The sequence below is a fragment of the Chrysemys picta genome, chromosome 16 (assembly GCF_011386835.1).
Source record: "Chrysemys picta bellii isolate R12L10 chromosome 16, ASM1138683v2, whole genome shotgun sequence".
In the NCBI taxonomy this organism is placed as follows: domain Eukaryota; kingdom Metazoa; phylum Chordata; order Testudines; family Emydidae; genus Chrysemys; species Chrysemys picta.
The window spans coordinates 32,387,756-32,415,270 of record NC_088806.1 but is presented as its reverse complement, the minus strand read 5'-3'; the positions used below and the strand labels follow the sequence as shown (position 1 = coordinate 32,415,270).

The 27,515-nt window shown below is 47.6% G+C and overlaps 1 long non-coding RNA gene across 9 annotated transcripts; it reads right to left on the bottom strand.

Moving 5' to 3' along the window:
- Nucleotides 1–2,609: 2,609 nt before the first annotated feature.
- Nucleotides 2,610–27,244, bottom strand: LOC101951893 (uncharacterized). Of its 9 annotated transcripts, none has more exons than XR_010593033.1 (9): nt 25,975–27,243; nt 24,858–25,675; nt 23,407–24,178; nt 23,024–23,108; nt 21,002–22,758; nt 20,835–20,911; nt 20,103–20,221; nt 15,421–15,602; nt 2,610–5,861 (listed from the first exon to the last, which is right to left on the bottom strand). It is a non-coding gene; the product is annotated as an uncharacterized LOC101951893 (long non-coding RNA). The 9 variants fall into 9 exon arrangements; XR_002888437.3 differs by having other exon boundaries at nt 21,002–23,723; nt 23,838–23,868; nt 23,989–24,178; XR_010593035.1 differs by having other exon boundaries at nt 21,002–23,723; nt 23,838–24,178; nt 25,975–27,244.
- Nucleotides 27,245–27,515: the final 271 nt, after the last annotated feature.

Below are 27,515 nucleotides of genomic sequence, written 5' to 3'. Positions count from 1 at the left end.
TTCCACTGGCAGCACAGCTCAGGGATGCTCCCTCTGTGACTCACTGTTGCTCATATAGAGGGCACGTCTCATAGCAGCTTGTGCTTGTCACCACCCCCTGGCAGCTAGAAGTTTCTGGCTCCTCACTCCATAGTAGGAGAAAACACAGGACACTCCTGTCGGGGATTCGAACCCAGACGGCATGGTTCGTTGTCTGACCGCAGAGAGACAGGCAACACCAGCAAGGTCCAAACACAAGCTCTTTATTGAAGAGTGCACACAACAATAGAGACCGGCCCGTCTCCACTGAGAACCAGCCCCGATTACAATAACTAGTAAGGCTATATAGACAGTTCCGTCGCGTCATAGTTAAAACAACCCAACCCCCCTTTATTAGTTAGAAAGCTTCTAATATTCATGCATATCTATCTTCTTTGACACTACAAACAATTTGTGATGCCTCAGCAACTTCTTATGAGCTTTGTTGTCATGCACCAGAAACTAGGAGAAAGGAGGGAGTTGAGTACAGATGAAGAACAGAAACAGGGAGTGGAGACTGCAAGTCTCCATATGTCCAAACAAACCGTTCCTAGTACATCGTGTACAAGAATGTGCCCCCGCCCCTTATCTCATTCGTTGAAGCCCAAGCAAGCATGTCTTCATGTTTCACAGAGAGACAGGAATGGCCCAGCAACTACTGTTAGCCTCACTTTGGCTAAGCTGGCCAAACAACCTGTTCTATACTCCATTTTCTTGGGCCTAACACTCCCATCTCACCTCCATACCTTTTTCTCCTCGATCCAACCCCCTGCTTAGTGCCTTGCCCCTGCTGTGACATCTCAACATAGAGATGGGGCAAAGGGTATCTGCAAAAATCCTGGGATATCTCCCCTCCAGCATGGTACATGTGGTCCAGAGTGAAGGGAAAAGGGAGTAGCCTGCCCCCTTTCCCCACATGTTTAGTAGTTTGTGATGTAAAAAAAACTGCTGTGACAGTACAAATGGAGAAACAGATCTTTCTATACGTTATTACAGAGATTAAGTGGCACTGTTATGCAAAGGTGCGTTGGAGTTAGAGATGCTAGAATGCACAATCCACCACCACACATTTTTATTTCAAAAAACACTACCAACCTATCAGAATACATTCTTACCCCTTAGAGTAGGCTGTCAGTGTGATAAGTGAAGGGTTAAAATCCATGTGCATTTTATATAACAACCTGGTATATGGATTGTGCCAGCTCTTTTCCAGACCCGAAGTCCAGAGTTTGGTTAAGAGACCAGAGGCCTAGCTAGCAATAGTGATCAGCTAAGAGAAAGCTGGGGTAAACAGATAACATTGCCTTTGCTAAGATATGCTTGGTCAGTAGAAATACCAGATGTTGAAGCAATAACTGAATAATTATGTTTCATCCAATGTTTCAAATTGAACAAAGGATCCCTATTCCTGTTGTGTTTCTCCTGAAGGGAAAACAGTCTTCCCACAGATCCAACCTTGAGTTTTATGAAAATTGGCACATGTCAGTATAAAGATATGGCATCCTTCCATCTCCCTTCCCAGGGACCAATGCCCTGCCTTAACACATAAAGGAGATAATTTGTATTATCATATCCTTTCACTGTTTCTTTGCTTTAACCCCTAGGCATGGACCTGTTGGACAATCAAAGGAGTTGCTCCATTCCTATGGACCCCAAATCAGAATCCAACATGTATATTTTATACTACTAACATTTTATCAAAGTATTAATTAAATGTTAACTTGCTAACTTGAGACCATGGGCGGAGACATTATGTAACCTTTTAACCATTGGCTAATGTGCTATCTTGTCTTGCTGCAAAACCTATCCCGGGGTGTGGAACTGCCTACCCCGTTACTTTCCCCCGCCCATGGAAAAGCTATATATTCCATTGTAATCAATTGATTGACAGTGTCTCTAGGGTTACCATATTTCAGCAAGCAAAAAAGAGGACGGGAGGAGCCCCGCCCTAGCCCCACCCCTGCCCCTCCCACTTCCCACCCCCCCAGAACCTCCAACCCTCCCCCTGTTCCTTGTCCCCTGACTGCCCCCTCCTGGGACCCCTGCCCCTAACTGCCCCCCAGGACTCCACCCCCTATCTAAGCCTCCCTGCCTCTTGTCCCCTGACTGCCCCAACCCTTATCCACCCCCCCACCCCCAGACAGACCCCTGGGACTCCCACGCCCCATCCAACCACTCCCCACCCCCTGACAGCCCCCCCCAGAATTCCCAACCCATCTAAACCCCTCTGCTCCCTGTCCCCTGACTGCTCCGATCCCTCTCCCCACTCCTGCCCCCTGACAGCTCCCCCCCAGAACTCCCAGCCCCCCACCCCCCCGCTCCTTGTCCCCTGACTGCCCCCTCCTGGGACCCCTGCTCCTAACTGCCCTCCAGAACCCCATCCCCTACCTAAGACTCCCTGTTCCTTGTCCCCTAACTGCCCCCTCCTAAGACCCCCCCAACTGCCCCCCAGGACCCTACCCCCTACCTGTACTCTGACTGCCCAAAACTTCCTCCACTCCCCCCAAAAAGCCCCCCCCCTGAACTCCCGACCCCCCCCCCGTTTCTTGACTGCCCCCTCCAGAACCTCCCTGCCCCTTCTCCTGCCCCCTGGCCCCCTTACCCTGCTGCTCAGAACAGGGTGTTGGGCTCTGTGCAAGCCGGACACGTGGCTGCGCTCCCCAGCACAACAAAACCCGGTCCCTGGCCCTGCACAGTGCTGCCGGACCAGGACACTGGGCTGCAAGGGAGGAGGAGCTGCCGGCTCAGAATGCAGGGAGGGGGGGAGGAACTCCTCTACAGCTGCTCCGGAGTCCAGCCCGTGACTTTCCTGCAGCCCTCCCAGCCACTCGCTCGCTCTGCCGGGGGAGGGGGGAAATCCCGGACATTTTGAGTGATTTACAAATTCCCCCCGGACGCTATTTTTAGCACAAAAAGGAGGACATGTCCGGGTAAATCCGGACGAATGGTAACCCTAGTGTCTCTGAGCCTAATAAGCCAGGTGACACTCCGCCAGCGCTGTGTGTAATAAACTCCTATGCTTGACCTCTACACGATGTGGATTTATGTCCTTCAATAAACATGACTGAGATACTAAAGAACTCAGAGTTATATGTAGTTAAAATTTCCTGTATTGTTCCATGGTGCGATGGTTCAGCCTCAACCGTGCTTGTTTCCCCATCTGTAGAAGGTTAAAGATTACATCCTCCTCCCAGCCAAAATATTGTGTCTGAAGCAGATTTCAGGCAGTAATAGACCTTTAGGGTCACCACTTTGTTGTAGGTTTAAAATTAGCATTTTGAAATAAGTAAAAGAATTAAATAATTGTTTTCTCTTGCATTGCAATTTGATGTTCCTATTCAAATATTCTGTGTAAATCAATCCTGTTTTGTGCATGAATGAGGAGTGTGTGTGTTAGAAGATAAGTGTGAAGGCCATCACCGGACCAAATGTTCTAGGGAGGACAGACATACAGGCGCCAGGAGATTACAACATGCCTCTATTGAGATGTGAAAGGAGCGCAGATTGACAACTCTAAAAAATAAGGCAAGCATCTATCAATTGGGACAAGATAGCTGTGATCAAAACCAGCATGGGGTAATTCACCGAGAGACTGATGAAGGAATAAAATAAGAAATAAGAACAATTTTAGAAAACAAGCACTCATCAAACAGCAATTGATTACAGCATGATGATGCAAAACTCATTAGTCCCAATGAAGTTAGATCACTATATAAACAGGGTGCTTTGCCATGAAATTTTGGGTTTGTCCTGCCAAGACTTCCCCGGAGCATCGTATCACAACCGACAGAACCGACAGAATCCTCCCTACCTGTGATCAACTTAGCTGGCCACTAGGTTGCTCAGGACTCTGTACTGGTAAGTACAACATCTACTGGTGACATAGTGAGAGTGTGATTGAATGCATATGCTAATTGTTGTATCTCTAATAAACGTGGCGTATTGCCCTTTCCCCTGAAAAAGATCCTGTGTGCTTCTTATAAGCATAACACAGTAGGGGTGGGATAGTGGAAGAAACAGGGGAAGGGAGGCATTCTGGGGAATACATTTTCAATGCCCAAGTGGGTCTTTGCAAACTTGTCAATATGATGTATTTATGTATTTTTAATCACACCTCCAGCTGCACCAAATAGCACATAGGGCAGCACATTCTGCAAACAAAGGTAAGAGACTACAATTCCCCTGCTGCATCAAGGAACACTGCACTAGAAACACAAGTGAGAAGCAGCAGCAGCTTTAAGTCCTTGTTCCACACACACACACACACACACACACACACACACACACAAAATCTGTACAGAGAACTATAGATGTCTATGTCTCAATCACCACTGGACACATGTAGGTGAACATGTCTATGAAGGGAGGCTGTAGACCAACAGGCAAGAAGAGAGAGCATGTTGGCCAACACCTTAGAGAGATGTAATGAAGGAAGAACAAACTCAACACCTGTAGTCACCTTCCTGGTTCCAGACCTTTGCTCAGGAGGACATGCAGACATGCAGACAGGAGATCAGAAACTCCCAAGATGGGGAAATTCTCTCCCTGCACCCAGAATGAGCAGGAAACCTTTTATTAGAAACCAAACTGCAGTTAGAGGGAAGCAGGAGTCTGTACTCAGTCTTTACCACACATTTATCTTAGAAGCCAGTGAGTGTAATGCACTGGTGAAGTTCCCAGAGCAGCAGTGACACCCGGTAGGTGGGCAGTCAGGATAATGCACAGACTGCATCTACCCTGGAGCAGCAGTGACACCCAGTGGACACTCAGAGTAATGCACAGACTGTTTATTCAGGAGCAGCAGTGACACCGCCGGCTAGTCAGAACTGCATGAACTGTCCCTTCCATGGAGCAGCGGTGACACCCAGTGGCAACTAAAAGTAATGCACAGAGTGTTTCTCAGAAAAAACAGTAACACCCCTTGGTCAGCAGTGGGCAGCGCCAGCCTCTTCTGGTGGCGGAGGGTAAGACAGAAAATGGTGGCAGCTGCAACCCTCCTTGCCATGAGGCCCTGCCCCTCCTGTGGCTCCACCCCCTGCTCCTCCTCAGTGAAGTGCCAGCCCTGCCTCCTCTCCTCCAAGGCCATGGCCCATGGCCATGCCAGAGGCCAGAAGCCAGAGTCGGCCAGGGTGAAGCAGTTGCTGCACTAGCTGATGTCAGAGTGCAGGCAGCCGCAGAGCTTCCCCATCTTGTCCTCCTGCTGCTTGGGACCCCCGGGCTGTGGCTGCTCCTCAGCTCCCTACTGCCCTTTGACTGCTCACCGCCCATAAGAGCCTCCCTGGTGCGGGGTCCAGCTACGGGGCCAGCACAGCCCTCGGGGAGCAGGACTCAGGAACCCAGGCCAGAGCACATCAGTCCGGGATGCTGTGCTGAGCCTTGGACCCTACACCTGCCCTGGGTGGTACACCCTTGTGAGCAGAAACACGGACCAAGGGCTACTCTCGGTCACCCCGCTCACATCCTCTGAAGCAAGCCAGAGTCGGTAGGGAGGAGGACTAGAGTGGCATGACCAGGAAAGCTCACTCAGTGATGTAGAAGGAAGAGAGTTGAGGACTGAGCATCTCTGGTTACAGGCAAGTTGCCCTCCACATAGTTACCGTGCTTCAGGAAGACTCCATAGCACCAGACAAGTCCTTGCAAAGGCCTTTTCTCAGAGACCCACCCCATGCTGACAAGAGTTCTTGCAGTCCTCCCTCAATACGTAACTTATGCAAATTTCTATTTACTCTGACTCCACAGATCACTGTCTGGTTTCCATCTCCCTGGATGGTCTCAGGGTGGCTGCTCCTTTTGGTCTCTGCCACAGGTTGGTCATTCTCTCATCTACCCAAAATCAATAGGAACTGAAAAGAGAGAGAGAAAACACTTGTAAGTTAGGCAAGCACTGGTGCATGGAACAGTTAGACAAACAGACACACACACACACACACACACACACACACGTCACATGGCTGCTGCTCATTGGACCCCCCTCCCCTATACCTCTCCAGCCTATCCAGGGCCTAAAATGCTCATCACTCATAATTATGTATTAAGTGCTTGGGCAGTCAGAGCCCTCAGAGAGCAGTGAGAGGCCATTTACAGGGAGCTGATTTCTGTGTGCAGGCCCTTTCAGGGGGAAGTGGCAGAGGCCTTGTGCCTGTGGTGTACCTAACTGTAATGGGAAGGGGGATTTTGGTCAAGAGCCTTCACAGCATTGCAAACTCCAATGATAACTTTCCTATTTCTTCTTGGGTTGTGTTTAGAACCAAGGGAAAAGAAGTTTGAGGGTCAGAGTCCAGCCCTGTGTTGTCCCACAAACTTATACAGGATCGTTTTAGGGGTCAAGGCAAAGATGCCACATTTATTAATCTGTAACTATTAACAAATACCTCAATGCTTATACACATACAGTCACACACACACACACACACACACCAAAATGTTCTGCAGCTGCTGGATAGTTACCAGTCCTGAGTGTAGTTTGAGTTCGCAGCTTGGGATCGTAGCTCGTGACAGCTAACTGGCCAGGAGAGCTGAGCACGAGGGGGAGCCGGGTCTCTGTCGGGCGCGCACCGATGCTCCTTGATGTTGATAGCAGAACGTTACCCAAAGTCTCTCATCTCACCCTTCCTTTTTTATAGGAGTTTTTGGATTCAAAGTCTCTAGGTCTTGCTGTGTCACGCCGCCTCTGGGTTTGACTTGATCACCCGTCAATTGCAGGCGTGACTGTCAGCCTGGGACCTGGCTTTGATCTTCCTTCTGTTGTTTCTTTTTAAGGTGGATGCTTCTTGCTTGAGTTAGGGCTGTTGTCTAGTTCTTCAGCCCTTGGTATTTGAACTTTATCTCATCAGGACGGGCTGGTGCTGGAGGTTGATTCTATCACCCATACATCCCTCATTCACACATCTTAACTAGACTAATAAAGTTACAGCAGGGTTTGCAAAAATGAAGGTTGCAGCAAGCCCTTACAAAATGGAGTAAGCATTTTAAAATGGGGTTTGCATTACAATATAGCACAGAAGTTACAATGTAGGCAAAATGGCAAGTGTAATGAAAGTTACAATGTAGTAACAGAAGTTACAATGGTACAGTGGATAACTTAAAAACAATTTCATTCACATTGGTTCTACATTGTCCCCCTTTTGACCCTTCAATCCAGGGGTATTGAATGGGTCACACTTTATGCAATTGTTTTAAGGCTATATATTGGGAAACAATGTGAGCTTGTGGTTTTAGCTTAAAGTACAGTCTTTTCATCCAGCAACACATACCACACATTATGATTAACATTAAGCTTATCAGAATAAAGAAAACAACAATTGGATGTAGCATAATTGTTAAAGTTGAAGACCAGGATGGGGACCATCCCTTTAAAATATCATACCAATGGTGCGGCGTGACAATGATGATTGTGGTCCACTATAGGCTGGGTAGGTGAGCTAACCTCAAATATACAATCATGGTCATAAGGTGTGATATTTACCCAGACATGTAATGTAAGTAGTTCAAAGGGTCCATGTAATGTATGGTTAGATATTGGTACAATTTGGATCTGGTTTCCAGCGGTAAAATTGAACCACTGGATCCCCCAATGCACATTGGATATCCCCAAAGTGAATAATTGTGTCAGAAATCCCCAAAATAGTAACATTTTTGCTTCCAGCGGAGTTCTCCTGTAAACGCTTGCGCAGTTTGTGAGAGGGAAATAAAATTGTTGATTAGTTTATAATACCAGTATTCCAGTTGGAGACAATCAGCTGAAGCACTCTAGATTCCTTATAAGGGATTCGATGCCAGTGATACCTACAAAGGGATGAAGCACATACTATTAAGAAAACAGTTTTATCTGGGATACATGGAGCAAAAAAGCAGTTAGCCAAATCGATCACTGAGAAGTATTTGGGGGTGGCTTGTACTTTCTGTATAACCTGTGTCATGTCTGCTACAATCGGGGCCATGGGTACAGATCCTTTATTAATCCTCCGCCAGGACTTTCCGTCTGCCTTTAGAACTGGCCATACGGGAGAGTTAAAAGGAGAGTTAGTTTTTCTAATAACTCCCTGTTGTTCCAAGTCCTGTACAGTCTGTATCAGTTGGACTTCTGCTTCTTTTGGGTAGGGGTATTGTTTTTGAGGGGGTACTAGTTCACCTACGATCTTAACACAGGCATTGATCTTTCCACAGTCTGTTTTACTTTGAGTCCAGACTGTGGGGAATTTTGAGCGCCACTCCTCAGCTTGCTCTGTGGTGAGAGCAGCAGCGAGTTTACCTCCCCCTTTGGTTACAATGAGATCCTGCTTTTCCTGGTGAGAGCAGTTGGAGGGGATTTCTAATTTCCATAATATACCTCCAGGTAAATCGATTATTATGTTGTTTTGATACAGCCAATCTGCTCCTAAAATAATTTCGTCAGTCATGTCAGGGGTCTGAATTAAGTTCCCTTTTGTTTTAAACCCTTGTATTGAGAATGGGACCTGTGCCCATTCCCAGCCTGTGCTTGACTTTCCCTGAAAAGATTTTAAAGTGACTTGCTTTACTCTCTCCCCTGCCTGTGGAGCGGTTTTAATTAAAGAGACAGCAGCCCCAGTATCAATCAAAGCTAGTGCAGGAGCGCGGTTCTCCTGCTGGACATAAATGTGCGGTCTCCCTCCAGGGTCCCAGAACATTTTACCAATGAGCCCCCATTGCTGCGCTCCTGTATTATGTGGGGTGCTCATGTCCAGCAGGCCCCCCTAGTCCCGGTTGCTCGGGGGGGCATTTGTAGCTATGCTAGTTACATGCTCCTGATTCTCTTGTGCTTGTAGGGCTTCTTGGACTAGAGCTCGAGTTGGGGCTTTGTCCCAGTACTCCCAATTACCTCCCTGTCGCATTACTGCCCGCCAGGCCAATCGGCGGATCGTGGAGTCATAGGTATTCTCTCCCTCACCTTCAGCTCTTTGGAAATTATCATTTCTTTCAGGAGGGCGGGGGTTTGAGCATGAATAATGTCCCCAGGGCTTATGATTTCCCCGTCCGCGGTAGCGACCTCGGGAGCCCCCTATTCCCATATTACCACTCTCATTGGAGTAAGTTATTTGCTCAAGTGCGGCCACAAAGGGAGCCCTTTCTTTTTTTATTTGGAGTGCGGGGCCAGAATGAGTGGTGATCTGTTTGATCAGATCTCGGAGCTCAGTCATGCTTGCGGGCTGGTTAAGTGCCCAGACGCTGAGCTTATTAGCATAGTAAGGGAGAAGAGTCGCAGCACAGTCCCTCAGGGCGTCTGTGCCGTATGCTACAGTGTCAGGGTTATTTGCAGGGGCTCCTTGGGCATCTTCAGGGCGGGTGATGCCTGCCATGACCTGCATGAGTCCCCAGCGGGATAGGTACCCTTCGGGGTCTTCATTAGGTTCCTGCATCATGCTAGCCGCCTGTATCATTAGATGTCGGTGTGACGTTGTGCAGTCTATATGGTTTTATAAAAACTTGATAATAAGTCAATATAATGTAACTGAGATGGTTTTAGAGAAAATACGGTAATAAGTGAATGTAAGTAACTGGGATATGCCTCACGCAAAAGGTCTCTTGTAAGGTATCATTACAAAGCTTATAATCTACTGAGTGTGATCATCTGATTTGTATAAATGTACCACTCTTGTATCTAAAACTAGAAATATAAAATGTAACTCTGAGGGCCTATTGTAATTGTGTAAAGTGTGGACCATTAATGATGGTTTGGAATCTTGATGACTCCCATTGTCTGCAGATGGCTGTATTTACCTGTGAGTCTTCCTGTATATGTGTGTGCTGGCAAGTGAGTAATGAAGTCTTGCAGTGACATGTGATCATGTCACCTGAACTGGAATCCAGCTTTAACCTGGTGCTTTTCCAGTGAGGGGGGGTGGAAACCCAGAGAGACAAAGGATTCCCGCCTTATGCAAAAGATATATAAAGGGGGGGAAGAGAAGAGAGAAGGGAAGCCATCATGAAGAATCCCCTAGCTACCACCTGAGCTGCAACAAGAGCTGTACCAGGGGAAAGAATTGTGCCCAGGCCTGGAAGGTGTCCAGTCTGAGAAAAACTTACTGAAACATCTCTGAGGGTGAGATTATCTGTATTTAGTTTGATTAGGCATAGATTTGCGCATTTTATTTTATTTTGCTTGGTGACTTACTTTGTTCTGTCTGTTACTACTTTGAACCACTTAAATCCTACTGTCTGTATTTAATAAAATCACTTTCTATTTAGTAATTCACTCAAAGTATGTATTAATACTTGGGGGAGCAAACAACTGTGCATATCTCTCTATCAGTGTTATAGAGGGCGAACAATTTATGAGTTTGCCCTGTATAAGCTTTATACAGGGTAAAACGGATTTATCTGGGTTTAGACCCCATTGGGAGTTGGGCATCTGAGTGCTAAAGACAAGCGCACTACTGCGAGCTGTTTTCAGGTAAACTTGCAGCTTTGGGACAGGAGATTCAGACCCTGGGTCTGTGTCTGGAGCCAGACAGGAGTGTCAGGTTCAGCAAGACAGGGTGCTGGAGTCCTGAGCTGGCAGGGAAAACAGGAGCAGGGGTAGTCTTTGCACATTGGGTGGCGGCTCCCAAGGGGGTTTCTGTGATCCAACCCGTCACAGTCGGCGACCCATTTGTTCCCCTAGGCTTGCAAACAGGGGTAGGAAGGTATTGTTCTCCCTGTTTTCTCTTATCACCCGATCAATGACTCCCTGTAATTCGGGTGCTGCACAGGCGGTCATGAGGCGTTTAAGCTCAGGGACTGTTAAATCTTCTCTGCCTGCCAATTGCAGCGCACGCAGAGTCCATTTTGAAAAATTTTCCCGGTTAAGGGGTCCAAGCATTTTTGCCATTGCTTGGAGATCAGCTGCTGATACGGGGACGGTTGTAGTAGCTGTGCTAGTCCCTGCAGCTGTGTCTGTTCTTGTTACAGTAATTCTGTTAATGGCTGCAATCGGCCCCTGGGCCTCAGGATTGCTGCGCCGTAGCTCTCTTTCCCACACCTCGCTAGATTCCCTCGGGGCATCTTCCCAGTCAGGGAAGTCACTCTGGGGATCAAAGTCCCACTCTCCTGCCGTCACCGCTGCTATCTGGCGGTTTGCGAATCCCAGCCTTTGTTTAAGGTGCTGGATAAGGGACTCGCATCGGCTGTGATTAGCGGGGAGAGCTTTACTTTGTTCTATGGTTAACCTCTTTACCATGCCTTGCAATACTTGATTCTCTTTTTCTATTTTTTCCTTTTCCCCGACCTGTTCCTCTAACTTCTTTTCTCTTTGTTTGCCCTCCCTGATTGCCTCCCGGAGAGGGTCTAACTGGCTTTGCACCCCTGTCGCTACCACTTTCCATCTGTCTGCCTCTTTTTCCATATGAGTGAGTTTTTCATGCAGGGAGGCATTCTCCTCCTGGCAGGATGCCGGGCGGGAGTATAAATCCCTGCATGCGTCCCACAAAAGCCAGATTGCTGCTGAATCCCTTTTAGTTGGAGTAGGCTTGTACAAGATTATATACCTTGCCAGCCTATCCTCCAAATCTGAAATAGTACACACATCTCCCAGCCCCCCTTCAGTCCACGGGCTGTGTCCAAACCTCTGTAGTACTTGTTTAAAGGGTGTGGGCTCTTGGACAAAAGACAGCGTTCCCTGTTTTTCTCTAAAGATGTCTTTAGACTGTGTCTTCCTAAACATTTTCCCTAACAAGTGTGCCATAGCCAGGTACAACACAGGAAACCAAGCTGATAAATATCAGAATACTATAACCTCCAATTCCTAAAGGAGTGACTTACAAATAACAATTTTCCCTTTTTAACTCCTGAAGGAACAACTTAACCCTTTCTGGGCCAGAGGAAGAGACACCAAGTCTCCCTCTGTATTACTCTGCCTGCTACCACTGAGGGTTCATACACCAATTATACAAATCCTTCCCCGGATTAGATCCTTCCTCGGATCAGAGTGAGAAACACTAAGTTCTCCTCTTTAGCTCAGTCTTGCTACGGCTGAGGGTGTATGTACCTCTACAACACAATTGAAACCTAAACTCCTATATCCTTCAGAGTTTGGTTAGATCCTTCCCTGGATCACAGTGAGAAACACAATTTAAACTTAAACTCCTATATCCTTCAGAGTTTGGTAAGATCCTTCCCCGGATCACAGTGAGAAACACAATTTAAACTTAAACTCCTATATCCTTCAGAGTTTGGTAAGATCCTTCCCCGGATCACAGTGAGAAACACAATTTAAACTTAAACTCCTATATCCTTCAGAGTTTGGTTAATCAACTGAAAGTTTACGCTCTTTTTCCTATAGTGCCAGGCTTGCTAAAGCTGGCGGTGTGCACACCAGTTTTATAATAACTGTGGATTCTATGCTTGCTCCCCCTTTTGCATTCTCCACCAATAATGTTGTCCCACAAACTTATACAGGATCGTTTTAGGGGTCAAGGCAAAGATGCCACATTTATTAATCTGTAACTATTAACAAATACCTCAATGCTTATACACATACAGTCACACACACACACACACACACACCAAAATGTTCTGCAGCTGCTGGATAGTTACCAGTCCTGAGTGTAGTTTAAGTTCGCAGCTTGGGATCGTAGCTCGTGACAGCTAACTGGCCAGGAGAGCTGAGCACGAGGGGGAGCCGGGTCTCTGTCGGGCGCGCACCGATGCTCCTTGATGTTGATAGCAGAACGTTACCCAAAGTCTCTCATCTCACCCTTCCTTTTTTATAGGAGTTTTTGGATTCAAAGTCTCTAGGTCTTGCTGTGTCACGCCGCCTCTGGGTTTGACTTGATCACCCGTCAATTGCAGGCGTGACTGTCAGCCTGGGACCTGGCTTTGACCTTCCTTCTGTTGTTTCTTTTTAAGGTGGATGCTTCTTGCTTGAGTTAGGGCTGTTGTCTAGTTCTTCAGCCCTTGGTATTTGAACTTTATCTCATCAGGACGGGCTGGTGCTGGAGGTTGATTCTATCACCCATACATCCCTCATTCACACATCTTAACTAGACTAATAAAGTTACAGCAGGGTTTGCAAAAATGAAGGTTGCAGCAAGCCCTTACAAAATGGAGTAAGCATTTTAAAATGGGGTTTGCATTACAATATAGCACAGAAGTTACAATGTAGGCAAAATGGCAAGTGTAATGAAAGTTACAATGTAGTAACAGAAGTTACAATGGTACAGTGGATAACTTAAAAACAATTTCACACACACACACACACACACACACACACACACACACACACACACACACACACACACACACACACACACACACACACACACACACACACACACACACACACGTCACAGGGCTGCTGCTCATTGGACCCCCCTCCCCTATACCTCTCCAGCCTATCCAGGGCCTAAAATGCTCATCACTCATAATTATGTATTAAGTGCTTGGGCAGTCAGAGCCCTCAGAGAGCAGTGAGAGGCCATTTACAGGGAGCTGATTTCTGTGTGCAGGCCCTTTCAGGGGGAAGTGGCAGAGGCCTTGTGCCTGTGGTGTACCTAACTGTAATGGGAAGGGGGATTTTGGTCAAGAGCCTTCACAGCATTGCAAACTCCAATGATAACTTTCCTATTTCTTCTTGGGTTGTGTTTAGAACCAAGGGAAAAGAAGTTTGAGGGTCAGAGTCCAGCCCTGTTGTGAAATGGAAAGCACACCTGAGCCAGTGCTTCATGGGCCCCCCACTGCCTATCAAACTTCTCCATCAATGAGCCCTGAGGACCCTGTGTCTGGGAAGAGGGTACACGCTCCCACTTGACTGGGCTTGGTGTGAGTGGGAGTGAATCTCTTCCTGTCTTGGGTGTGTTGAGTTCACGCAGGCTTTTTGCTCCCTCGGGGTGGGGTGTGGTCTTTGGCTGAAGATGACATGGTTTGGTAGCCTTGAGGATGCTATGTTACTCCTGGGGGAATTCTGTGCCGCTGTGCATGTTCATAATTAATGAGCTGCAAATATTTTTAATTTTTTGCGCAAAAAAAAAATTCTGCAGGAAAGTTGCTGCAGTTCCACCTTTTCCCCCCCACCAGAGGGCTCTGTGGCACTAGATCAGAGCAGCAGCTCCCAGGAGAAAATAACTTCTGCAGTTCCCCCTTTTGCCCACCAGAGGACACTGTGGCACTAGAACACAGTAGTCGCTCCCAGCCAGCTAGGAAGAGAAACAGCCTGCCTTCTTCACAGCACCTGTTGCGCCTGGTCAGGAGACAGGGGCTATGGGGAGACAGACAGGGTCGCCTAAGGGATAGTGGGGGAGAACAGACGGGGGCAGGGCCTGAATGGGAGTGGAGGTGAAGGGCCACATGGGCAGAGGGGGAGGGAAGCACAGAGCTGAGCTACAGGGGGAAGGCGGTGTCTCAGCGGCAGCACAGGGACACATGGGGACAGGAGGAGGTGCAGGGCCAGATGCGGGGAGTGGATGTGAGAGTGGGGGTGAGTGACATGTGGACAGGCAATGCAAGGACACATGGGGATGGGGAAGTGGGTGTCTGAGTAGGGATGCACAGACACATGGGGGTGCAGGGGCAGATCTGCCTGACTGAATGGGAGAGGCTAGGGGTCAGCCACAGTCTGCATGGGGGAACCACCCTAACAGTCTCCCTCCCCCCCCCCAAAAAAAAACAACAACCACCACCCTCACCCTGTTCCATACTTTTTCCACCCATACTCAACATTCCTTCAAGTTCACATCCGGGCTCCTTCCCAGCAATTACTTCCCTCTCCCTCAGCTCCTCCATTACTCCTGACTTCCCCATGCCTTTGCACTGCTTCTGAGGGATGTGGGAAATACGGTTCCATATTGTAGTTTATATCAATTATTCACAGTTCTGTATTAATATCCCTAATAAGGAATCTATTTGTCCAAAAAAATTTCGGAATCTTTTTTGTCTATGTTATAGACATACTTGCCAACAGGTATTTTGAAATAAATGACCAAAAAATTGAAGCTGGTGTGATTATATTGTGTTATTTTGACAAACAAAATATGCAGAATTTTGCAGAATTTTAAAATATTGTGCGCAGAATTTTTTATTGCAGTTTTTTTATTTTTTGGCACAGAATTCCCCTAGGAATAACACTCCTCTCTCCTTGAGTCAAGAGTCCCCAGCCCTCCCTCCCAGTATCTAGGGCCCCCAGCTCTCATTCCCAGAAATGGGTTCTGTTCCTTTCCTCCCTGCAAGAGACAGTCTTGCTCCTTGCAACACACCCCTGCAGTTACTTCCTGCCTCCTGCTACAGCTTCTCAGGATCTGCTCTGCCTGAGCCCAGGCTCCCACCAGAGCTCCCTTCCCCAGGGACTATCCCAGGAACCAGTCCCCTCCTCCCTTATTTCTCCAGGTCTCTCCTGAGTTAATCACAAGACCTCCTCAATTTTTATTTGCCCTCCCCACCTGGAGAGGAAAGCTAAACTTGTCTCACACAAACCTTAATTTTTCCAGCTATGGGTCTGATCCTACATGTGAGTAACAGCACTTCCACATGTAACCATCTCCAGGGATGGGCCTAATAGTAACAAAGCAATTATGTTGTGCAAGGTAAACAGACAGTAAATGTAGCTCTGCAGCGACCAGCTTCAGTCATCTTCCTAGATAAAAATGTAAACCTGTCTGAAGAGAAAAATATTTTATAGTTACATATTAGACAAGCTTTTTAATTCACATATTTTAAGCCTGTGACGGTGAAACATTCTATACCTTGGGGAGCATACTGTAACCCCCATATTTCTCATTATCATATAATCATGATCTTACATATAAAACATGCCTTATAAGCTATCAGGGGAAATGTTATGATCTGCTGGAAGTCATTTCTCTATCCATACATGTGTATCATTAATGCATACGAAGTTATGAGAATCATGTCGTATGGGGGTCACTAAAACATGCTGTAAATTGGGGAAATCAACGAGATAGTAGCTGCCCAGAGGCAACAGCAAGGAAAGTAACCAATGCCCAGGCAGGGTGTCAAACAACCCATAAACAGCCACTGTCCAGCAAGGGAGCTACAATGTAATGACTCACCTACATGAGGCCACACCAGAGGAATTGCTCAACCTTGCTTGGAGAGATTAAGCAATGCCCCCCAGACATGTCTGGACTTGTGCTGGGGGTGTAAAACAGAGTGAACACATCATGGGCCCTTCTCCTATCCCCACCTATGCTGGAAGCAACCAAGACACCGAGAAGACGACAAGACTCCAACACAGGAGATTGTTCCTTAAGCCTGGACCAAACCTGTATATTAAGGACTGCAGTATCCAGTGGGGTGAAAAAAACTGCTTAATCTAGTTGTTGTCCAGTCTAATGGGGTTCAGAGTTTAGACTGCATGCTTATATTTTATTTCTTTTGGTAATATAAACTGACTTTCTGCCTATCACTTAAAATCTACCTTTTATAGTCAAATTTGTTTAATTGTTTATCTTTACCAGTGAGTTTGTACAAAGTGTGGGGCAAATCTGCTGCGGTTTGCAAAGGTTGGTGTATGTGCACTTTCCATTGTTGAAGTGGTAAACCAATTAATACATTTGCACTGCCCATCTTGAGTAGGGCAAGATGGTATATTCCTGGGGTACAGTGCTGGGAACTGGGGAGATATGGCTAGTGCCTTTCTCTGGGAGCATTCATGCAAGATAGGTGGGTGTGGGGCTCCACATACAGTTGTGCTGAGTGATCCCAACTCCTGTGGAGCTTGCTGCTGGTCACTAGCAAGGCATTGTGAGAGGCAGCCCAGACAGGTGAGAGTTCAGGGGCACAGTCCCAGGCTGCATCCCTGGGGATCCCATCACAGACAGGGTGCAGTCACTGCTAATGGTGCCTCTTCCTGGTCGCTCTGGGGGACTAGCTCTACAATTGCCATGTCCTCCTCAGCTGGTGTGTCTCTCGCCCTGGAGACCTGTCTCACTCCAGGAACTGCAGCTGCCTCTTCATGACCAGGCCCTGCAGCCAGGTCATCATCCATGTTTCCCCCTTCCAGGGTTACCTAAAGTCCTTCTATGCAAACAGTCTCAGGCAGTCATCTCCTGTACTGCCCTGATGGTGCTGCTTCCCCAACAGACAGTAGGGGAACCTGGGTCTACCCTCTAGTCCAGATTCCAGTCCAGGGACCCTCAACCCAACAGTTCTGGGCTTTACTCTCCCAGCCCTCACTGCTCTTTCCCTAGACTGCTTTCTACAATTCCTACCCCACCCTGGGAGAACCAGTTCCAAGCTCTCCTCCCTAGTAGCGACTCTCCTTACCCAGTAGCAGCCTCCAAACACGCCTCCCTCTTCCCAAGGAATCAGTCTCTGCCTGTTGCCAGCTTTATAGGCCCTGCCCAGCTAAGCCTGCTTGCAATCAATTCCCTGCTCCCTGGCTCTTCTTCCAAGTGCAACCTGTGGAGTTAATAGACCTGGCTAGTTACCTAAACCCACCCACTTCCCGGGTTTCCAATAAGACCACAAAGCTTCACATTGGATGCCAGTTAAATATAGGATAATTACTGTTTGAGATTTACAAACATTAAAGAGCTTTGGTTATTGCTTGAAAACAAGTTAAATTTGACATGCATTTTATAAACAATAGATTAATAACTTGGAGCTTCCCTGAAAGTTTTATTAATTGGGGCATAAATAATTAACAATCAAAGCCAGCATCTTCACTTTCTACATTATCCTGAATAATGAGGATTTTTCGCTGCATATTTATATATTCACTATGAAACAAGTGACTATGTTCTTATAGAGCAGTTGTAAGCTTTGCCACAGGAATAAGGCTATTGAAAAAGAAAAGCAAACAGCATGAGGCAGTGAAGTAGCTACCTGCTCTGTAAAACGTCCATCTCACACACAACCTACTAGTAAATAACTAATGGAAAAGATTCTCTGTTACTTAATTTATAATTGGGGATGACAACACACTTTCCTTTGAATCTGTGAATGAAAAGCCCTCCACAGGGGCAGCCATTTTGATTATGCTAGCACATGACCCCAATTCCCACACACACACCTTTGAAGGCTAGCTGCTTTAGTGCAATTAGAAGCATTAAATATTAATTAACAGTTACTGGAAAACTTGATTCTGCTGCAGACTTTCTGCAATCCCATAAGCATGTTGCTTTTCAGCTTATACCTGTAAACAGGCTGGAAGCTTGACACAGCAGCAAAAGCAGAACAGGCCTACACTGCAGTGTGGAAGGGGAAACTGAGACACACGGCCTCATGGCATTGGTGGCTAAATGCCAAGACTCCTACACTTTAACCGATGGTGCTATCTGCATTCTGTTAACATTACTACATCCCAACATGTTTTCAGACACCCAGGGACCAGGAACCCAGAACTTTGCTAAAACACATCTGAAGCACTTAGAGGAGAGGAAAGTGATCAGGAACAGTCAGCATGGATTCACCAAGGGCAAGTCATGCATGACTAACCTAATTGCCTTCTATGAAGAGATAATTGGGTCTGTGGATGAGGGAAAAGCAGTGGATGTGTTATTCCTTGACTTTAGCAAAGCTTTTGATATGGTCTCCCACAGTATTCTTGCCAGCAAGTTAAAGAAGCATGGGCTGGATGAATGGACTATACGGTAGATAGAAAGCTGGCTAGATCGTCGGACTCAACAGGTATTGATCAACGGCTCCATGTCTAGTTGGCAGCCCGTTTCAAGCAGAGTGCCCCAAGGGTCGGTCCTGGGGCCGGTTTTGCTCAATATCTTCATTAATGATCTGGAGGATGGGGTGACTGCACTCTCAGCTAGTCTGCAGATGACACCAAACTGGGAGGAGTGGTAGATACGCTGGAGGGTAGGGATAGGATACAGAGGGACCTAGACAAATTAGGTCTGTGTTTGTAGCAGGCTAGTGTATCTGGCACAACAAGGCAGGGTACTGAAGTCCCAAGCTGCCAGGGAAAACAGGCTCAGAGGTAGTCCCAGCACATCAGGTGGCAGCTCCCAAGGGGGTTTCTGTGACCCAACCTGTCACACCCTCATCTGAGCCATTCCTGCTAGGTGACAAATCTGAGGAACTATCCCAGACTGAGGTGTCAACAGAGGATGTTTTGGAACAAATTGATTAATTACATTTAATTAAATAGTAATAAGTTACCAGGATCTGATAGTATTCACCCAAGAGTTCTGAAGGAACTCATATACGAAATGGCATAAATGCTAACTGTGGTATGTAATGGAAGGCCCTCACATACATTTTGGACTGCCACTGCACAATGATCAGGCAGTCCCTGCATACTTTGCTGAGTTGCAAGGCGTATCTGCCTTCTCTCAATGGGTCAATTGTATAGCTGATGGTCCTTGATGGGCCATCAAGCAGGCTAAGCAGAGCTAACACCAACTTGTCTGGGATGTCACCCAGAAGCATAGCATAAGTTTAAAATACCGATAGTATAGAGCCAATATTCATAACTTCAACTACAAAATTGATACACACATATAGACAGCATAATCATAACCATCAACCCATAACCTGGTCTTAGCCACCTCATTTGACCCCCTTTATACAAGATTTGGTGCCACTACAGGACTTTGGTTGCAACCATGTTCTATATGGTCCCAGTTCAAGTCAATAATGTCACAGAGGTATATAAGTCCTAGGATGATCAAGGCTTTGTTCCCTGTGGCCTGGGGAAAGGTTACTACAGGGTAATTGGAGCACCTGGAGCCAATTCAGGCCACACCCAAGACCTAATAAAATACCCCTGCTTCAGTCAGACAGGGAGAGGAAAGAAGAGCTGACTAGAGTTTAGAGGAGTATTGCTGTTAGCTAGAGGACCTGGGGAACCCTGCCCAAGCAGAGCAGAGGGACTCCCTGGCACAAAGGATTGAGGGAAACTCTATCCAAGGGGAGAGAGGGTAAGCAGCCTGAAAAGCTGAAGGGGCTAGGGACACTATACCTGCTTGTCCTGACTAATAACCGTTGACGGACCTATCCCCCATTAATTTGTCTAGTTCTTTTTTGAACCCCATTTTAGTCTTGGCCTTCACAACATTCTCTAGTGAGGAGTTACAGCCTTAATCCCACAGAGCCCCGTAGCAAACGAGGAAGCACACGGCCTGTGAAGAGAACTACAGCCAATACAGATGAGGAATTCCAAGCACTGACGGCTTACCTACAGCCAATTATGTGAGAGGCAAAAAGCTGAGGACTTTCATGTCTCCTTAGAAGGATGTCCAGGCTGATCAGGTCCACTTCTGCCAGTTTCTCCATCAGCTGCTGCTCCTGGACAATTCCTCTGAAAGCGCCAACCATGAGCTATGACTACACATAGTGCATGAAATCTTGCCTGCCTGCCTTACTCTCCCATCCCATGTACATCAGTCCCACTTCAACAGAGACAGTCAACACCCACAGTCACCGCTCCATTCTAGCGCCCACTGCCCGGCATGATTTTCGTCTATTGGTGCATGAAATCTTGCCTGCCTGCCTCCCTCTCCCATCCCATATACATCAGCCCCACTTCAACAGAGACAGTCAACACGCACAGTCACCGCTCCATTCTAGCGCCCACTGCCCGGCATGATTTTCGTCTATTGGTGCATGAAATCTTGCCTGCCTGCCTCCCTCTCCCATCCCATATACATCAGCCCCACTTCAACAGAGACAGTCAACACCCACAGTCACCGCTCCATTCTAGCGCCCACTGCCCAGCATGATTTTCGTCCCCTCCTACTTATTCATGGCTCCTGAGACATACTCTGGGGGGATGCACCCCTAGCACTCCTGCCCATGTGCTATGAAGGGAGACAGCACAAGGACAGGCAAGGATAGAGAGAGGGTGTGTGTTGGCCAACATACTAGAGGAGAGCGAGAGAGAGAGAAACATGGGAGGAAGGCAAGGAACTCACCCCCTGGAGTCATCCTCCTGGAACAGACCTTCTGCTGCATAGGATACACTGGTCCTGGCCACAGAACTGAGCAGCCCCTGAAAATGAGGACCTTGTCTCTCTTATAACCACAGCTAGTCAAAAACATTTTCTTACAAACACAGCCCCAGCAAACAGGGCGTCCTTACCAGGAGCAAGGTGGGCCTTGAGCAGAACCCTCACCAAACCAGAAACTTATCTCACTGACAGTGGTGGCTGCTCCGCTCCCAACTGGACAGCTTTTCCGTGGCATCAATAATTCTCGTGGTCCCATCGCTCTCGCTCGCTTTCCATCGCATGAGGGCAGTAGACTCTGACGCGTGACTTCTTTTCCCTTGGTACTAGACCCAGGACAATGGGAAAAAACAAACAAGTTACCATCTCAGTTGGCAACGGCTCGTAGGCTCTTCTTTTCACCTCTCCCACACGGCAGGGCTCCGCCCTCAATCCTCTTCCCATTAGACCTTTAGCATTACCACCAAAAAACAGCCCTGGCCCCTCCCCAGCGTTAATACCACAGAGCCGTACCCAGAGAGGAAGCACACTGCCTGTGAAGAATATTGCAGCGAGTACAGATGAAGAATTCAAAGCACTGACTGCTTACTCACAGCCAGTTAAAGGGGAGGCAGAAAGCTGAGGTACTGTTCATAGAATCATACACTATCAGGGTTGGAAGGGACCTCAGGAGGTCATCTAGTCCAACCCCCTGCTCAAAGCAGGACCAAATCCCAACTAAATCATCCCAGCCAGGGCTTTGTCAAGCCTGACCTTAAAAGCCTGACCTCCAAGGAAGGAGATTCCACCACCTCCCTAGGTAACCCATTCCAGTGCTTCACCACCCTCCTAGTGAAAAAGTTTTTCCTAATATCCAACCTAAACCTCCCCCACTGCAACTTGAGACCATTACTCCTTGTTCTGTCATCAGATACCACTGAGAACAGTCTAGATCCATCCTCTTTGGAACCCCCTTTCAGGTAGTTGAAAGCAGCTATCAAATCCCCTCTCACTCTTTTCTTCTGCAGACTAAACAATCCCAGTTCCCTCAGCCTCTCCTCATAAGTCATGTGCTCCAGCCCCCTAATAATTTTTGTTGCCCTCCGCTGGACTCTTTCCAACTTTTCCACATCCTTCTTGTAGTGTGGGGCCCAAAACTGGACACAGTACTCCAGATGAGGCTTCACCAATGTCGAGTAGAGGGGAATGATCGCGTCCCTCGATCTGCTGGCAATGTCCCTACTTATACAACCCAAAATGCCGTTAGCCTTCTGGGCAACAAGGGCACACTGTTGACTCATATCCAGCTTCTCGTCCACTGTAACCCCTAGGTCCTTTTCTGCAGAACTGCTTCCTAGCCATTCAGTCCCTAGTCTGTAATAGTGAATGGGATTCTTCCGTCCTCAGTGCAGGACTCTGCGCTTGTCCTTGTTGAACCTCATCAGGTTTCTTTTGGCCCAATCCTCTAATTTGTCTAGGTCCCTCTCTATCCTATCCCTACCCTCCAGCATATCTACCACTCCTCCCAGTTTGGTGTCATCTGCAAACTTGCTGAGAGTGCAGTCCACCCTATCCTCCAGATCATTAATGAAGATATTGAACAAAACCGGCCATGTCTGCTTAGAAGGATGTCTAAGCTGCTCGGGTCCACTTGCTCCTCGGGATAGGGCTCCTGGACAATTTCTCTTTGAGAGCAGCTGCGAAAACCAAGTATCAACAATCACGACACAAAGCGCTAGTAGTGCTTGAAATCTTGGCCTCATCCCTGCCTCTCTCTTCCATCCCATCTTCATAGGCCCCACTTGATGAAAAGAGACCACGTAAACACCGACAGCCACCACTCCACTCTCGCACCCACTGCCCTGCATGATTTTCATCCCCTCTTACTTCTTCATGGCGCCCGAGATATAGCCTGTGGGGGAAAAAAACTTTGAAATTAGGCTTGTGTTTGGCTTGTAGCTTATTGCTTGTTGTAGCTTGTTGCTTCCGGCAAGGAGGGGCAAAGCGGGGAGAGCATCGGGTGCACAGCAGGCCCACCACAGTCCCAGACTGCACGACAGGAGAGATCTAGTCATATACAGTGTTGGGGTTCTTAGGAATTGGCTTTTTTTGGCCTTGTTTTGAAATGGGATTAGCTTGTTTTTTGGCTTATTATGAAAGTCGGGGTGCATATTTACCCAGTGAAAGTTGGCAACTGTGACTCTGGTCCCTTCCCCAGCCTTAATCCCACAGAACCCCGTACCCAGCAAGGAAGCAAACGGCCTGTGAAGAAAATTACAGCGAATACAGATGAGGAATCCCAAGCACTGACCGCTTACTCACAGCCAGTTATGCAGGAGGCAGAAAGCTGAGGACTGTTCATGTCTGCTTAGAAGGCTGTTCACTCCTAAGGAGCTACAACCCTCCAGGAAAGGGACAATCCCAGACCACTACCAGCCACAGGCAGAGCTCTAACTTCCCCAGGACCCATCCTATAGAAATGAGAAGTATCTCTCTGCTCTCAAGGAGGCACCTCACTATGCAGATACTGGATAGAGAAATATTTCACAAACACACACACCTGCTCCTCCAAAATCACGAGAGGGCTCTTAAGCTCCACTGCCAGGTGAAACATCTAGATTGAGCAGGTCCACTTCCTCCAGATGCTCCTCATCTGTCTGGTGCTGCTCCACTGGCCTGGAGCAGGCCTCTGCAAGAACAGCAAATAACCCATAGAACAGCCATCACTGCCAAAAACACTATAGGTGCACAAAATCTTCCAATACCTGCCTCCACTCTCACACCCACAGCCCTGCATGATTTTCATCCCCTCCTACTTCTTCATGGTGCCCGAGACATAGCCTGTGAGGATGCACACCTAACACGCCTGCCCGTGTCCTACGAAGGGAGACAGCACAAGAAAAGTGAAGAACAGAGAGAGAGAGTGTGAATGTGTTGGCCAACACAGTAGAGAAGAGAGAGAGAAACATGGAAGGAAGGCAAGCAACTCACCTGGTGTCATCCTCCTGGATCCAACCGTCTGCTGCAGAGGACACAGAATAATGAGCAACCCCTTGAAATGGGGACCTTGTCTCCCTAGTAACCACAGCTAATGAGAAACCTTTTCTTACAAACCCAGCCCTAGATAATTGGGCATCCCTACCTGGAGCCAGGTGGGCCGTGAGCAGAGCAATCACCAAACCAGACACTTATCTCACTGACAGCAGTGGCTATTCCGCTCCCAGATGGACGGCTTTTGCATCGCATCAACAACGCTCGCAGTCTCGTTGCTCTCGCTCGCTTTCCATTGTTTGAGGGCAGTAGACTGACGAATGACTTCTTTTTCCTTGGTACTAAACAGTACAAGGGGGAAAAACAAATCGGTTACCATCTCAGTTGGCAACATCTTGTAGGCTCTTCCCTCCGCCTCTCCCGCACGGTGGGGCTCTGCCTTCAACCCTCTTCCCATTATACACTTAGGACAAAAAGTAGAAAGCATCCCTTGCAACAACAACCGAAAAAGCCACTCTGCACGGCAGACTCTGGACAGAAATGCCAAACCCGCAGAAAAATACGTAGAAATTGGTCTTGCTTTTGGCTTAATTGGCTTGTTAGTTGCTTGTTGGCTAGTGTTTGGCTTGTAGGTTGTTGCTTGTTGTAGCGTCTTGCTTTTTTTTTTTTTTTTGATCCGCTCCCGGCAATCAGGGGCAAGCAGAGGCAAAGAGGGGAAGAGAGTCAGGGGTCCACAGTTGGCTCACCATAGTCCCAGACTCCACACCAGTATAAATCTAGTCACATAGAGTGTTGGGGTTCTTAGGGATTGGCTTGTTTTGGCCTTGTTTTGAAATGGGAGTAGCTTGATTTTTGGCTTATTCTGAAAGTCGGGGTGCTTATTTACCCAGTGAAAGTTGGCAACTGTGACTCTGGTCCCTTCCCTAGCCTTAATCCTACAGAGCCCCATACTCAACGAGGAAGCACATGGTCTCTGAAGAAAATTACAGCAAGTACAGATGAGGAATTCCAAGCACTGACCGTTTACTCACAGCCAGTTATACAGGAGGGAAAAAGCTGAGGACTGTTCATGTCTGCTTAGAAGGATGTTCAGGCTGATCAGGTCCGCTTCTGAGATCTCTCCTCTGGGTAGGGTTCCTGGACAATTCCTCTGCCAGCGCAGCTGCAAAAGCCATGCATAAGCCAGTAATACACAAAGCTCTGAAGGTGCATGAAATCTTGCCCTCATCCCTGCCTCCCTCTCCCATTCCATCTACATCAGCCCCACTCGATGAACAGAGACCGAGTCAACACCGACAGTCTCCACTCCACTCTCGCTACCCCACATGATTTTCATCCCCTCCTACTTCTTCATAACTCCCAAGACCGAGCCTGTGGGGATGCACACCTAGCACGCCTGCTATGAAGGGACACAGGACAAGAAAAGGAAAGGACAGAGAGAGAGAGTGTGTGTTGTCCAACACAGTAGAGAAGAGAGAGAGAAACACAGGAGGAAGGCAAGCAACTCACCACCTGGAGTCATCCTCATGGATTTAACCTTCTCCTGCGGAGGACACACCGATCCGGGGACCTTGTCTCCCTCAAAACCACAGCTAGTCAGGAACCTTTTCTTACAAACCCAGCCCCAGCTGATGGGGTGTCCCTACCTGGAGTCAGATGGGCCGTGAGCAGAACCCTCAGGAAACCGGACACTTATCTCAGTAACAGTGGTGTCTGCTCGGCTCCCAGATGGACGGCTCTTGCCTGGCATGAACAATGCTCACAGGCTCGCTGCTCTCACTCACTTTCCATCGCATGAGGGCAGTAGACTCTGACGTGTGACTTCTTTTTCCTTGGTACTAAACCCAGCAGAGTGGAGAAGAACAAAGTAAATTAGCATCTCCATCTGCAATGTCATGTAATCTCTTCATTTCACAGCTCCCGCATCCAACGGCTCCACCCTCAACCCATCTCCCATTACTACTTTACGCCTGCAACTAGAAGGGACCCATTGTAACTGCACCCAAAATAGTCACTTTGCTCAGGAGACTCTGGTCCATTCCCCAGCCTTAATCCCAGAGCTTCATACCCAACGAGGAAGCACACTGCCTGTGAAGAAAATGACAATGAGTAGAAATAAGGAATTGAAAGCACTGACCTCTTACTCACAGCCAGTTATTCAGAATTCAGAAAGCTGAGGAGTGTTCATGTCTCCTTAGAAGGATATCCAAGCAGCCCCTGAAATTGTGGACCTTGTCTCCCTCGTAACCACAGCTAGTCAGGAACCTTTTCTTACAAACTGCCAGTTTCTGCTCCAGCTGGGACTCCTAGACAATTCCTCTGCCAGCGCAGCACAAGGAAAGGCAAGGACAGATTGATTGAGAGAGAGAAAGAGTTGGCCAACACCCTAAAGAAGACAGAGAAACATGAGAGGAAGGCAAGCAACTCGCCGCCTGGAGTCATCCTCCTTGTTAGATGAAATGTGCTGTTTCAATTAGCCATTAATAAGATGTTTTTAAAATACTGTTAAGTGAATCACAGACTTTAAACTGAAATTCAAAATGGAGTATATGAACTCTGACTTTGAACTCCATCTTTGAGAGGGAACTTGTTTACTACAACGATTCTAGCTTAAACCAGTCAGAACCGGGTTTTCCCGCCAAGACCAGCCCTCAGTGTTCCATCACCTCAGAACTCTTCCCGCCAAAAAGGTTTTATAAGGACTTGTTCAGCGCCTGCGTGGGGCTGTCCATTCCAGTGACAGCTTGTACACGGTCGGGTCTTCGCAGAGCTCCAGAGCTGAGATCGAAGAACAACATCTATCCCGTAGTGCGTTTGAGGAGCGACGAGAACCATCAGTCGTCTGGACTCCCCAGTGTTCCTCCTCAAGGACTCTAAATCATCCAAGAGTTGTAGGTCCTGGGCATCACGCCTGTACGTGACATCTGCTACATCAGAGCAATAGGAAAAATGTTTGTGTGTTGGGGTATTGTTTGTTTTGTAGAATCCCATGGGAGGGTTTATGGGCCTGAGCTCCAAGCTCTCAGAGTCAGTCACTGATTCACTGTTTTACTGATTTATGGTTTTGCTGTTTACTGTGTTCTTGTATTTCTTCCCCCATTTCTCCCCAGTTTTTCTGTATCTTTTATCCCTAATACACTTACCTTTATTTGCACCATATTATCTCGTCTTCTCTTTATTTTATTTTATTTTATGTGTAGCTAAATCCACAGGTGACAGACATGGAAGGGAGCCGAGTCTGTGCTTCTGAGAAAAGGGGCTTTCCCTGTTATATCTTCCCTCTACTATCTCTCTAGTATTCCCTTTGAAGCGTTACCTTCTTCCCCTTGAGGTAACATTCTAGATACTACCGTTTGCTGTGGAGGACACACTGCTCCTGGCCAGAGAAATGAGCAGCCCCTGAAATTGGGGACCTTGTCTCCCTTGTAACCACAGCTAGTCAGGAACCTTTTCTTACAAACACAACCCCAGCTAATGGGGTGTCCCTACCAGGTGGGCTGTGAGCAGAGCTCTCACCAAAAGAGACACTTGTCTCACTGACAGTGGTGGCTGCTCCGCTCCCAGATGTACGGCTAATGCCTGATTTCGACTATGCTCACGGTCACATCGCTCTCGCTCGCTTTCCATTGCATGGGGGCAGTAGACTCTGACTCAAGACTTCTTTTTCCTTGGTACTAA